This window comes from Pleurodeles waltl, chromosome 10 (assembly GCF_031143425.1).
Source record: "Pleurodeles waltl isolate 20211129_DDA chromosome 10, aPleWal1.hap1.20221129, whole genome shotgun sequence".
NCBI lineage: Eukaryota > Metazoa > Chordata > Amphibia > Caudata > Salamandridae > Pleurodeles > Pleurodeles waltl.
Window position 1 is genome coordinate 963,291,103 of NC_090449.1, and position 13,482 is coordinate 963,304,584.

Sequence of the window (13,482 nt, forward strand, 5' to 3'; positions counted from 1 at the left end):
TACATATCTCTCCCTATACAGATGTGGCAAACTATGTCTCTACAGCACTCCTAAAAGGAACTAAAGACCTACCTCTTCAGACCACTGATTATCAGTGTGCAAGCACTCAGTCATTGTAGTCTCATTCAAGAAGACCTTCTAAATGTGACAGCTTCATTTCAAGTGGGAGTTTTTTTTTTTTATTAAAACTAATGACCCCCAAACCATGTGAGTTTTCTCCCATGATGTAGGTGTATTGTTTTTTATTGCCTCTCACCACCAGTATTTACCTAGTGGTGACAGACAGTGAAACAAACCCATCGATCTGCTAGCTCTAAATATGGGCAGAGAGTTTGATGACTAACTAACGGCCCATACTCCATCAGAGAGTTGGAGGAAAATGTCGGTGATAGAGCCAGAGTAGGCTCTGTTGTCAAAATACTGTTGGACCTCCTGCCTCTAACTCAGGCAGACACACTGAGAGTTTGCTGGAGAGATTCTCCCTCCCTCTCCATGAACTCTGAAACAGCCACTTAGCTTTTAATAATCTTGCAATCTTGCCTACTTAATTACCGTGAACTTCTCCACATGCACATACTTCAGCATACATCAAATATGTATGTACTAATTTACTATATATTGCAACACTGTGGTTTGCCTGTAAAAGGCTAATCATTAGGGGATTGTGCCTGATTAAGGGTCTAGTGACTGAGACATTAAATACTATTTTATAGGAGTGCACATATATCTCTAGATTGTGACATAGGGTAAATAGGGTAACTTAGATATCTGAGGTATTGTTGTAGTGAATCATATCTTTAACCCAGTCATCCATCTTGTGATGACAACACTTACACCAGAACATTGCAACTCTGTTCATTGCTTATGCTAGATCTAGGGCAATAACGCTTCTCACACTAGGTGAGATTTTACTCACATATCCTAAGAATGCCACTAGTGGTGATAGTACTATGTTCTGAAGTATCATTTTTGCTACTTACTGCAAATATCACCTCTCATTATGCCTTCATACTGGAGTTTCTCTAGCTAAATGGATAAAATCCATACCCTCTTTGCTACATCTAGTTCTTTCAGCTCATTCAGCCAGGCTGCCATAGGCTTGTAATTTGGCAGCCATATAAAATAACCTTGCTTTAGTCGTGGGTGCTTGTGTTCTGGCAGCATGAGGCCACTTCATTTTTGGTGGCCATGTATGGAAGCTCCAGAGGTCCATGCTCCCTAAAAGGAGAAATTGTACCTGGCCCATGAGATTTTATAATTCTTGATATGCGCAGGGACAACAACCATTTTCATACAGCAGGTTGAGTGTGTTCCAACTTAGTCTGGGTTGTTTACCTGCTTCCCACTCTTGCCTTCCTAGTCATACTTTGGATGCTAGAGATACATCTATTTAGTTTGGTTAATAATGCAGCCAGTAGATGGTGTAAAAAATATGTAAAATGTAAAAAATGGGTTATTAGTTGAGAGGGGTAGAGATCCCTCTCAAATAATAAACATAATCCTTGTCATGATGAATCATAAAAGTGACTAAATAAACTTGTGCTTAACCCTCTGGTAGCTAGGCACAAATCAGTCAGGCTAATTAAGAGGCAAAGTGTAAAGTGTCTGTGCAGTACTTAAAAAGTAGTAAAGTGAAAACACAACACCAATAAAAATCCCCAACCAATTTAGAAAAGTAAAAAGTAGACAGTAAAAATGATACCAAAATGAAAATAACGCAATCAACATAACTGGAGTAACAAATGTATAAATGTTTTAGATCAAAGTACTGTCTAAACGCACAAAAAGCCACTCATGGTTATCTGGTCGGGTTAGACTGGGGAAAAGTCACAAGTTCCGGAGGATCGCAGGTCGGACACAGGTTCCATGTTCAAATAGTCACCTTCTCAATTATTGCGAGGAGCTGCTGTTCGGATTCGTTGTGGCAAAGAGGAGGTTTTTTCAGTATACGGAGCAGGTTGGGGGTCACAGCCGGTCAATGTTGAACAATGAAGAGCAAGACAGCACTCAAGATTCACATTGGTGGCCGGCGCAGGCTGCCGCTGTTGGGGCAAAGTGCAGGTCTCACTGGAGCTCTGCATTGGATGTCGATGCAGGCAATTTTGTCCCAGAATGAAGAGGTCACATTATGGTAGCAAGAAGCCCAACATCTCTGTATCTTCACCTTTTCTTCAGTAGGAGTGCACTCAGATGGCAGCCAAGGATCCACAGCCTGTGGGGCACCTCTTGGGGATCAGGATTTACTTCTGCAGAATCCAGAAGCAGGATTCAGGCAGGTCCCGTTGGTGATGGTCAGCTTGGCAATTCTACGGAGGCCTTTGGAAACTTGCTGTGTCCCTGAAGCTCAAACAGAAGGTCAGCCAACTGACCTTGGGGTCACTTCTGGGTGGCTGTGCTCAAGGCAAGCAGGTCTAATATTCCTTCTTTAGGCAGCAGTGAAGTCCTTCTTCTGAATGTTACACAGGTCTAAGAGTGTTCTGATGAGAGGTTCTGAAGGTGCCAATTTTGTCGCCACTGTCAGCCTGTGGGACAGGGAGCTACCCCTTTTATTTAACCTTCATCCTTCCCTGGGTTTGGCTCAAAACTGCTAAGGGTAGCAAAGGGCAGGCAGCTGTAGCTGTGAGCTTAATTTGTCATTGGCAAGGGAGGCATCCCTTAGAAGTTAGGAAGAGAAAAGCCCTGAGGCTACCCTTTGAAGCTCAGGAAGGCTGGGTACAATGCTCCAGGACATCCGGCTCAGGAAGTGAGCACTCTGCCACACAGCCAAGCCCCTTTTGTCTCTATGTATTGAAGAAATATACAAAATCCCACAGGAAAGCCATTCAGAGTCATGTGCCCTGGTCACGGGCAGAAAGGCATATTTATTTTAGGCAGAAATGCTAACTTTCTTGGCATTTTCAAATTAGTAACATAAAATCAGGCTTTACTATCAAAGAGGATTTTAAATTGCAATTCATTTGAGTATGCACAGCATTTCCCTACTTGATTCCAAACTTAAGTTATCACATATTAAATGTAATAGGGTAATCTAATGTTAATCTATGGGAGAGATAGCTTTACAACAGTGAAAAACAGCTTTTGGAGTTTCGGCCGGGTAAGTCACGTTAAACTTAAGTACACACGTCCAAATTTGTAACTTTTATGCCCTATGGACCTTTAGGGTCTACCTTAGGGGTAACTTATAAGTATTAAAAAGGAAGGCATGACAAAGGGCATATTGTGTCAGGTTGATACCTCATTTTAAAATTGTACAAAAGTCTGCAGTAGCTGGCCTCAGGCGTGTTTTATAGGGCCACTTTAGTAGTTGGCACAATGAGTGCTGCAGCCCACTAGTAGCATTTAGTTTGCAGGACCTTAGAAGTAAATTAAATGTACCAATCAGATGTAGGTGAATGTTGCCATATTTTAGGTGAGAGAGCACAAGCACTTTATCACTATTTAGCAGGAGTAAAGTGCAGAGTCCTAAAAATCAGCAAAAACAGGATCAGCAAAGGAATGCAAGGGAAGTCATAAATCTGGGGTGACATTGCAGAAATGGCCAAGTCCTATAAATGGACTTTAAGTTTACTTGCCCTCTTGCAGGCTCACTTCTCTTAGTCTGGACTTCTGATACCTTGTATACACTGAACTAAATCACTAAAGGTTTCATTAAATGCTGCATTTCCTCTGGACAGCACATTTCATGTTTGAGCTTAGTCCTGGTAAAATATATGTTTATGCCAATGCAGCTACATCACAGGCACATATTTTGAACTTATGTTGACATCAGTGGGGAAAACCCCTGACCCGCCTGTTCACAGTGGTTGACTGTCCTGCCGATACAATATATATACATTAGGTTGTAGAGTGAATAGCAACTTGTTTAGTCCACTATCATGTAATTATCTAGTTGATGATCAAGATAATAAGGGTCAGAAAAAGTAGATGTCTTCTGATATAGTTAGTTACTCTTAAAAAGGTGGTCTACTTTAGAAGCAGGTCTTTTCTTTGTCATGGCCAATTGCAACTTTACACATACTGTGATGGCAACTGATTGGCAAGTTATGTCTTTAGGAGTCTACTCCCTCAACGTTGGTATTCTAAAGTACTTCTGCTTTTTGAGTAACCTCAAGTTATTCTGAGGCATCAGCTCTTATAGCCATATCAATGACCACTAGGAGGACAAGATATTTCAATTGCAACACATTTCCCAAACAAATAAATTCAAATAGACATTGAATTATATATTGTTAGCAATTTGGAACTCGTAAATATTTTATAAGACGTAGTTGAGTCAGATTTTTCTGGCCATGATACAAAGAAGTATCTGACTGGGTATTTTAAAATAAGTTCAACCCTGCCAGGACCTTTGTACATTTCATGAGACTTCACCTGTATGCTATACCAGATTGAGCTCCCTTATATTCTTTAGGAATCAGCACCAATTTGGGAAAGAAATAAGTTATTTTGGGAGAATAGGACATACATTTCCCATCCCATCCCAAATCACACACATTTTCAGGAGAGAATGTGGCTATAGCTTAAAACCCCCTGAAATTGACCAGTTCTGATATTCTCCTTTAGAAAACATAATTCCTTTCCAAGCCATGAAAATTGTACAAATTGATTATTGGTTGACTGGGATAAGAACCCACCATAAGTAAAAATCAAAGTCCTTGTCATGGTGACCCCTTAAAGTCACCAACCTAACCTTAGTTTAACCCTCTGTAGCTCTGGCACAGAGAGACAGACTTAACTTAGATACAATGTGTAGAGTATTTATGCAATGACGAAATGAAAACCACTAAAAATCTCAAAACGAAAAAGTAGGGTAAAACTGAATACATAACATGACACCAAAAATCCAATAAAGGAAACCACAGATATGAATTTTTAGAGTTGTAAGTATAAATAGTGCAATGAAGTAAATGATAATCAATGATTGTGGTGAAACAGGACCTAGGCATAATTTGATACTGACCACAATGGAGCGTGGGTCAGATACACTAACAAGGTTCATCCTGGTCAAAGATTTTAGCTTCTGACTTTAGTCTTTTAAATTCCAGTACACCACAAGAGTATACTGTGAAATTCCTCCACCAATAGAACAGGGGAGGCAGTTAGAGATTTACAGGGTGGCAGGCAGAGGCCAACAGCAGGGTTAAGTTGAGGTCCAGTTGCCATTGATCAGCTGACTAGTTGCAGGAAAAGGTCTTTTGTAGCTTGTTGTGTCCTGTAGCTTTAGCAGGAAGTCAGCCTTAAGCCCTTTTGAGTCCACTTCTTTGTCCTGGGTACCCACGACTAGGAGCAGGTCCAGTCTTTAGGGCTCTGCCTAGGTATCAGACAACATGTTTAGTCCTCTTCCTATCTGCCAGGGGTCCAGGGGTGTTCTAAAGTTTGTGCCTGGAGATGCCACGTTAATGCCTGGCACAAGTTAGTGGGTGGGAATGACCCCTTGGGCCGCCCTATTCAATGGTGTAAAGGTTCCTGGAGCTAACCCTACCTATTTCAGGCATTTCCAAAATGACCAAAGTCTTCAGCCATACTAAACTTAGGGATGGGGTGTGTGTCTGTGAGGAGGGAGCGTACTATGGAATCCTAGTGTCCACCCATATCTAACACTAACATCCAATTTTAGAAAGTCCCTATACCACCAACAAACACAGACAGAAGTCTGGTAGAACAAAGTTGAACTTTCACCAACCAGACAGTAGATACACAAAAATTGTTTTGGCATTCTGTTTCCCTCCTTTGAAGTGCAACCCAAATGGTATACGTTAATTCAGCAGACCTTTCAAACAGGTCATGAAACTGCAGCAGAATCTGACACTTTGAAGTCAATAGGAGATACATTGTGATTGAGGCCTGTCTGGCTGGTAGGACAAAAAAGGGTGGAGGCTTGGGTGCTAGCTACATCTGTTTGTGACAGGGTAGGCCTCTTTGAAAATAATCAAGTCCTTCGGCCAGCCCAAAGGTCATTCTTTCAATGCACAACAACACCTTCCCACACAATAGGGCAGGGGTCTCCAACCGGTTGATCGCAAGCTACCAGTAGCTCACCGAGACCCCCTGAGTCACTCATTTCTAATCAATGCCGTTGATGCTTATAGGAGATTTAAATGATTAGCGCATATAAAAAAACAAAAACTTTTTGTGAGCCTGGCACGCAGCGGACAATAATGATTATTGTGATGCCGCATGCCATGGCCACCAAAAGTGTTTTTTTTTTTTTTATATGCATGAATTGTCTATATCTCCTCTCAGCATCAGCAGCAGTGAGTCCAGAAATTTTATATGGATTATTGTCATGTGTGCCATGACAATAATTCATATGAAATACTGGCCCCACTGCTGCCACTGCTTACAGTAGATAAACTCCTCTCAGCATCTGCAGCTTTGGGCTCAGTATTTTATACGGATTATTGTCATGCATGCAGTGCCAATAATTCATATGAAATACTGGCCCCATCACTTCCGATGCCTACAGGAGATAAACTCCTCTAAGCATCTGCAAGATTGGGGCCAGTAATTCATATGGATTATTGTAACATATGCTGTGACAATAATTCATATGAAATACTGGCCCCATTGTTCCTGATACTTACAGGAGATAAACTCCTCTAAGCATCAGTAGCAGTGGGGCCAGTATTTGATATGAATTATTCTCATGCCGTGTGCCAGGGGTACAAAGAGTATTTGTTTCTTTAAGATCCATGGGATGTGTATTATTTATCTGATAGAGAAATTACACGCATTCCAAGGATATAAAAAAGAAACACTTTTTGTGGCCCTGGCATGTGGTGAAACAATAATCATTATTGTGACGCCACAAGCCAGGGCTACAAAAAGTTCTTTTTTTTTTTTATATGCACAAATCCTCTATAAGCATTAACAGAATTGTGGCCAGATTATTGTCACATGTGCTGTGACAGTAATTCCTATGAAATACTGGCCTCAATGCTGCTGATGCTTACAGGAGTACATGACAATAATTCATATGAAATACTGTTCCTACTGCTGCTGATGCTTACAGGAAATAAACTCCTGCAAGCATTGTGGCCAGTATTTCTTGTGAATAATTGTCACGCATACCAGGGGTACAAAGAGTGTTTGTACCTTTGTGACCCTCCTCCACCATCTCCTTCCCTCCCAGGACCTCCTCATGCCGGGCCCATTTTGCTCTTTCCTGAAGTGCCAAAGCCCTCAGCTCTTCCCCCCAACACCCACCTACCACTTCTGTTCCCCCTTCTTGCACTGACTGTTAGGCAAGGGAGTAGCTTTATCAGTAAGATTGGGGGTGGGGGGTGAGCTTCAGATTTCCCAACAATCACGCTAGTGCATAATGTTGAAATACATTATAAGACAAGCATGGTGCACAAGAGGGGCTTAGGGGCAGCGTTAAGGGAGAGAAATGCACATTGGTAAGGACACTAAATGAGAGAAAGCACATTATTTTGTGAAAAAACAGCATTTCTGAAGCATTCCCAACCAATGTGAGGGAGAGAATGTGTGGTGTTTTTGTTTGTGTGTGTAAAATTCATGGTGAAATCCAAAAGACACCTCACTATACCCAACTAAAAGCCCATATACCCAACTATTTATCACAAGATACATTTCTTTGGGGGGTGTACCAGCCCACACAACCCCCCAAGTTGTGCCCCTGTATTTGGGACAACTCCAGTCCTCTCCCCTCCTCCCTTCCTCGTAGAGAAGTCATCACTCTGCCCAGTCTGTGTGAGAGAGGCCAAGCAGAGGTGAGAGGCCCCATGTCCGGTGCTGCTGCTGGCTCCTCACAGGACATGAGTGTACTTCAGAGCCATCCTGTCCCCTGCTGCAAACAATGAGCCAGGGGCGTAGCTTTTCTAGGGAACTCTGACTATTTTGTTCAAATCACAGTACGGCCTCTAAAGAAATTAAGCTTAAAGTCAGTGAAGCTGGGCGTTGGGGGTCTCTCGGAAAAATGTGAGAGTTGCTTGGCCTTTGGTAGCCCACGACAATTTTCACTGACGAGAAGTAGCTCTCACTACAGAAAACGTTGGAGACCCCTGCTCTAGGCCTATTGTCCCTGCCCTGAAAGCAAGTTCCCACCTCATTTATGTCTACTGAAATGATAATGACTGGCTGACATGAGTGTGAGAACAAAATGTAGATTTAGCTTTCAGTGACTTCAGGCAGGGCAAAGGTAATGTTTTAAAATGTATCTTTCCTAAATATGTATTACTAAATTGACTTCATCAGTGAATTGGGCCTGTAGTAAATAATTCGAAAAGCCAAAACAATTAATTTGTAGCTGTTTCCTATATGGAGATAACATTTGTTAAACGTATTACTGCATCCCAATGCTTTCCTAAGGAACAGCAACCCTTCCTATAGTGATAATATCAACATATGTAGTTTAGTGTTTTCACTGCAAGTGCATGTTTAATATTAAACTTTTACATGCCCTACTTCCTTCACAACCTAGAATAGATCTGCCCACAATTTGAGATGCCAAAACTCAACTGGACATTCTAAGCAAGTGCCACCTTTCATCCAAATCAGTCAAACAGTGTTGAATCGATTTCATATGGAAACTGACAACCATAAATACAGAGTAACTATTGACTTTCTTTTAAATAAAGGTATAGGATTAGCTAATGGTATTATCCACACTGAGCTAAAATGGTAAAGGCATTTTACTATTCGAGACACATTTTACAGCTTTGGATTATATAATATATCAAAGTCATCCTAAAATAAGTAAACACAACTGTGGTGGTAGTTCTAACTAATCCTATGCCTTAAGACTTGACTGAAAATGGCAAAAGCCTTTATTGCTTTTCTAGCTCAACTGAGATGTCATTGTGGTAATCGAATGCTTAAAAATTCTTCTGGAAAAAAACAGGCATTTATGCTGAGCAGATTTAGAGTTTGTTGGTGTAGTCGATACGGTTTTGAAAAAGGAGCAGCTTTACATCTAAAGAGTAGATGCTTCCCATAGTTCCTAGTTGCTGTTTTGAATCATTGATTTTGAAATACATTATTTAGAAACACACACACTTAATCTAAAAAAAAACACAATAAAATTCCCAAGTTATGGTTAGGACCTCAATTAATAAGTTGCACAATAGTTGTGTAAACACTGACCCACGCCAAGTACAATGCTGTTATCCTCACCCTTAATTGAAGAGATACAATTATGTTACAAAAAATATTATATATATATATATATATATATACATATATATATATATATATATATATATATATATATATATATATATATATATATATATATATATATCACTAAGAATGTAGTACTCAATGACACCTCTGATAATATGACCTGACATATCTCACCGGCCCTCGGTGGGGAGTGGGAGGAAGAGGAGGAGGAGAAGGGTACTTGAGCACCTACCTCACGTGCCCGGCGTTAAATCGAATGTGAAAGACCACAGAAAGCAGCCCATGCGCTTTATTTCAGTCGCCTTTACTATCGTGAAGTTGAGAAGCACGTTAGCTGGAACACAAGTAAAAAAAATCAAAAAAGTCGCTCTCAGATTCCCTGGCGGTTTGATGACAAGTACAAGGAGTTCCGTCCGGAGTTATTTTGGGCCGTTGCAAGAGACTCCCTTTTCCGCGTTCCAAAGACCGACAACGATTTGCTGCCCCATGTGTTAGTTCCCTTTCGCATAATTAGTCTTCATCCCAGCACGATCTATGCTGCCCTTTTCAATACAGACCAAGATCTAGGGAAAAGCTGCTAGAGACCCAGCATTTCGTCTTCCGGGGGAAAGGATTCATCGAGTGATCACTTCCGGTAGTGCTGTCCAGGCGCAGCCTCGTCTGTAGCCTCGTCTGTAGCCAGGGGGGTGCCAGCGGCTGCTCCCCGGTAACCAAACACTCGTAGTAGGCTACGGCGATCCAGGTGAAGGGGGCCACCGAGGCGCCGGCCGCCAGCAGCCCGAGGACTCGCAGCCAGCAGCGGCGGGAAAAGGGGCGCAACAGCCCGTGAGCAGCCGCCAGGTGCGCGAGTTGAGCAGGAGGCCGAGCAGCAGCAGCACCAGAGCGGGCATCAGCATGGAGACCAGATTGTAGCTAAAGCTCCAGGCGTTGCAGGGGCACTGGAAGACCACCTGAGAGAAGAGCTGTCCCCTGCCGGCCGCCAGGAGAGACAGGGCCCCGTAGCCTCGCGTGGTCTTGTGCTTTACGCACTGCCCAGGACTGTCTGGAAGTTCTGCATCGCCCTTCGCGTAAGTGGCCCTTTCCCTCGCCTCCCTTCTTGGTTGTACGCAGATTTACAAGGCGTGCACGCGACCAGTTCGGCGGCTTTTGATTTTCTCGACGATGACATGAGATCGGTGCAACTTCACTCTCTGTGTACCATCGTGACTGAAACCGCGCAAGAGGAAGTGCTATAGGCCCAGGTTGTGGAATAACACGGGGAGGGCAGCTGCGGTTTGTACTGCAGTAATGGAGTGAATGAACTGACAGACAGCTGTGACTGTATGAAAGTACGTGAAACCAGCCACCAACCTTCCTGACAGCTGAGCTTTAACTGCGCATCAACAACGCACCTCCGGAATCGAGGATCGCGGGCTCCGAGCAGGGGAGGCGAGACAGTGACGAGGTGTGGAGGCGAAGACAGAGCAAAGCAAGGGGCTCTGTCGGTGTTGTATACTGCCGAGACCAGGCTCTTTCGGTGTCTGTGCGACGGGCTCGGTCGGTGTCTGTGTGCCTTCGTGAGCGGGCTCTGTCGGTGTTTGTGTACTGTCGAGGACGAAGCCTGGATAAAGGGCGGACAGTTCGTGACAGTTCGTGACAAGGTTCTGGTTTATACAGGCTGCTGACTTTTGTGACCTGTAGACCTGTACACTGTGAGAGTTCTTTAAGTGTTTTTTTGGACTGTATGTAGGTTGTGTATATCACATTTTGTTTTCAAGCAGCCCTTATTATCTTATTATTTGTGTGTAATTAGGGAAAGCCTTATTCGATTTTTAAGTGATAATTTGTGACTGTTAAGCATGTCAAAGCAAAAAGTCCCCTCTATACCCCAGACATTGGATAATTATTTAGTGAAGATTGTTAGTAAAATTAACTGTGAGAGGAGACACTCCCTAGGGCTTAGCAGCCCCCCCCCCATTATCTAGTGTGCAACTTTCACCTGCTCCATTGGTTCTGGATGACAGTAGTGGTGTCTGCACTAATTCCGGTGTTCCTGATAGGGAAATGATTATGCAGAATACTTCTACCTTAGCCGATCTAGAGGTTTCTACTGATCCCATAGTGCAACATCCACCCACCCCACTATCTAGAGTGGTTAGAGCATGTAGAAAGACCCAGACTAAACGTGGGGGTGCTCGGCCCGCAAAAAAAAGATTAGTTAGCCCCCTCAAGAATCCAGATAAGGATGAGGATAATACGGCAAATATCGACGACGTTAAACTAGATGCAGAAAAAACAAAAAACTTAGTAAGTATTATTGACTTAAAGATTAAGGGTATTGTCAAACCTCTTATGGTAAAAATTGATCAGCTAACCGCAGAGGTTAATAGATTAGGCGATCTCCTCAAAAAAACACTGGTGGAAGCAGATAGTGTGTCAGCCCCAATAACAATAAGCAATCATGATATTCAGGTTGCTCCTCCCGGTGATGTTACAGGTTTAGATATTAGTAGGAGTGTCGTACAGAACTACCCGACAGCACAGTCCTTAGCCTGTAATGATAGTCGGGTTGTTTTAATACCTGATAGAAAAGAGGATTGGACTGAGGTAAGGCGAAGGCGCGCCATTAATCTCCCTCCTGACTGCGCACCATATGTGGTAGTTTTAGCTAATGTTCCCCCTGTTGCTAAGGGGAATCATCAGGAAACCCACGAGTCTTTAAAAAATAAAACCGTTTCCTGCATGCACAGGCATTGTGGATTCCCAACTGAACTTTCAGATCAAGTTCTGACTACCAGAAGGGTAAATTGGATAGGGAGCTCTAAGAAAAGTTTTAGCGGTGACTGTGTCATTATAAACTTTAAACACCCTCAACATGCTGCCACTGTATTATTAAGAGCTGCCTCATTACCAATTATTGATAATAATGTGTGTGCCCGCTCGCTTGCTTTCTTTTACAGCCATCATAATAATGCCCCTTATGGGAGTAGAGGAAGTAGATTATGCCCTGCTACACACAGGCTATACCCTGATATTTCAATGCAAAACCGGTTTCAACCCCTAAGTTCTCTGGATGCAAATGACTGACTTAATGAGGGAGGGCAGTTCTTACCCCAGGTGATTATTATTCCCTGTGTGGATATTGGTATAGACAATACCATGGCCCAAGAGATGCCCAACAACACAGAAATCGAATTGGCAGTGGATATAAGGGCACCGCCTGATTGTGGGGACATAAGCAATTCAAACCAGAATGCGAATTGGGGACGAAACAATGGTATGGTGCCTGATAGTAATTGTGTTAGGGGTAAGGATACTATTACTATTGTTTGTTGGAATGTGGCAGGGCTGAAATCGAAGGAGAGGGATCCGGGATGGTTAACGTTTGTTAATGCCCATGACATTTTATGTCTTCAAGAAACATGGTGTAAAGATGAAGTTAACTATGAGGGATTTGTTTCTTACAATTTACCGGCGTTGGGAGGTGGTATAGGTAGAGCGAAAGGCGGTCTCCTTATACTTGTAACGATCTGTCGTCCTATTGTGGTTAAAAAGTATATACCTGTAGGGGACCTTGTGCAGATCCTCTGGCTTGTGGATGACAAAGACCATAATGTTTTATTGATTAACTATTATAAAAACATTTTTGATGTTACCCGGGTCAAAGTAGTAACAGACTTAGCCGGCGCTGTCGAAAATCTATGTCTGGAACAGAATGTTGTATTTGACTTCATCTGGGTAGGGGACTTCAATACTACTTTGTGCGATTTGTCTACACAAAGGGTTTGTGGGGTTACTAACAGTGCCGGCTGGGATGTCCCGCATTTTGGACATAACAGTTATGGGGAAGCACTGCATAAGTTCATGGGCTGCTATGACCTGGAAATAGTGGAGTGCTGTAAAGATGTTAATGGTTTACCCATTCCCACTTTTAAAAATTGGCACACCAGCTCGGTCATTGACCATGTGATCACATCTTCTAATATTAGTTCTTACTGTGATCCACCAAGAATTGAAGTAACTACCCTAAGTGACCACAACCGTATTATTCTGGACACTACCCTTTGGGCCGGAAGTTCGGTGGATGTGGGAATTATTATTTCTAATGTAGAACCACATAGGACTAACGGTGTAAGGCTAAGATGGATTGGTGAAAGAGCCGATGATTTAACTAGCTCCATAATTAATGAGAGCCTGCTGGACATTGCTTCTATTTTAAAAAATAGTTCTGACTCTGAGAGGGTTTTATATTGTTTTAACCAAATTAATAAAGCTATTGATGCCAAGTTTACCAGTCGCAATAGTAGGCAAAGTAGGAACGGACCGAGATGGTTTAATCACCTTTGCACTTCCGCACTA